We start from the raw sequence: 1,482 nt of genomic DNA on the forward strand, positions 1-1,482 counted from the left end.
ATAACTCCAGGGAGAATTTTAGGAAGTCCCTTCGCAGGCATGCCATGCCAGACGCGCTCTCCACACGCCAACGTCCAAGGAGCTTGGCATGCCACGCTGCCACACGCCCATGCTACCATACTCTGGGCCAACTTTCAGTGATCTACAAAGAGCCTTAGCATGCCACTCCACTTCCACCAAGTGTTACACTAATTCATCCAAGTCCAAGACTAATTACAAGGCCCATGATTCTAACACTCCAAGCAACTACCAAGTTTTGAATTTCAATTACACAGAGAAGATCATGATTAGTTAAGATTGATTAAAAAAAGATTTGATTTATTTGATTTGATTTGATTTAGTTTCAATTTGAATTTAGGTTTTTGTTTACGTTTTAAATAAGTCCAAAGGATTATTTGGAGGACATCTACCTTAGCTTATTTTCCATCTCTACTTTTGGTTTTCTTTACACCATGAGCAACTAATCTCCTCTATTAAGGTTATGAGATCTGTTTATCTCTTTTATGGATTATTAATCTAAGTGTTTTATTTTGTTTAAGGTTTATGCTTTGATCTATTTCATGAATGAATTTTCATTCTTCATCCCTAAAGATTAGAATTGTTGGAAAATATTCTAATTCCATTTTGAATTCTAGTATTACTTTGAAAATTTTAATATTGGAATTAGCTTGAAAAATATTTCACATGACTTTTTTATTTAACTAGGAATAGTGCGTTAAAAAGTGTGCAATTTTATAATTTTCATAATCTTCAATTGAATTAGAACTAGTTTGAATAAGTGACATATAATTCAATATATGATCACTCTTGAATTTTATGTGAAAATGAATTAGAATTGTACTTCATCTCTTTTCTTAAATAATTGACTAAGGGATTAGCGATTAATTAGGTTAAAGAGAAATTGAGTTGCCAAGGAATTAGAATTTGATTATTTATAATTTATCGTGAATTGATCTCTGCATACCTCAAATAAATAACACAAGGATTATTTTTATAGAGAGTGAACATCTCTAAAACCTTAACACTCTAGTCATCATTGTTTTCATTCATTACCTTGCTATTTACTCTGTTCTCTGTTTACACATTTGACTTTCCTGATTTCTTTGTTTTAATTTGTCTAATTAGAAGTAATCAAGTAATCAATGCTTGCTCAGTCTATTAATCCTCGTGGGAACGATATCCACTCACCGTGGTATTACTTGATACGATTCAATGCACTTACCGAGTTTTAGAAATCGTCCATCAAAATCTAGAGCCATATGTTCTCTTAATATTTTCAGGCAACAGAAGGATCTCTTTATAAGTATTTCATCTATCCGATTTTTTAACTCATTGAAAAAATATCTTGAGGTGCCTCTCACGCATGCCAGAGTTGTCAGAGCAGATTTCAATAATGTGATGGACAAGATTCAGAATAGACTTGCTTCTTGGAAAGGGAGATTCTTCAATAGAGCTAATAAGGTTTTTCTATCCAAATTTGTT

This window comes from Arachis duranensis, chromosome 9 (genome assembly GCF_000817695.3).
Source record: "Arachis duranensis cultivar V14167 chromosome 9, aradu.V14167.gnm2.J7QH, whole genome shotgun sequence".
NCBI lineage: Eukaryota > Viridiplantae > Streptophyta > Magnoliopsida > Fabales > Fabaceae > Arachis > Arachis duranensis.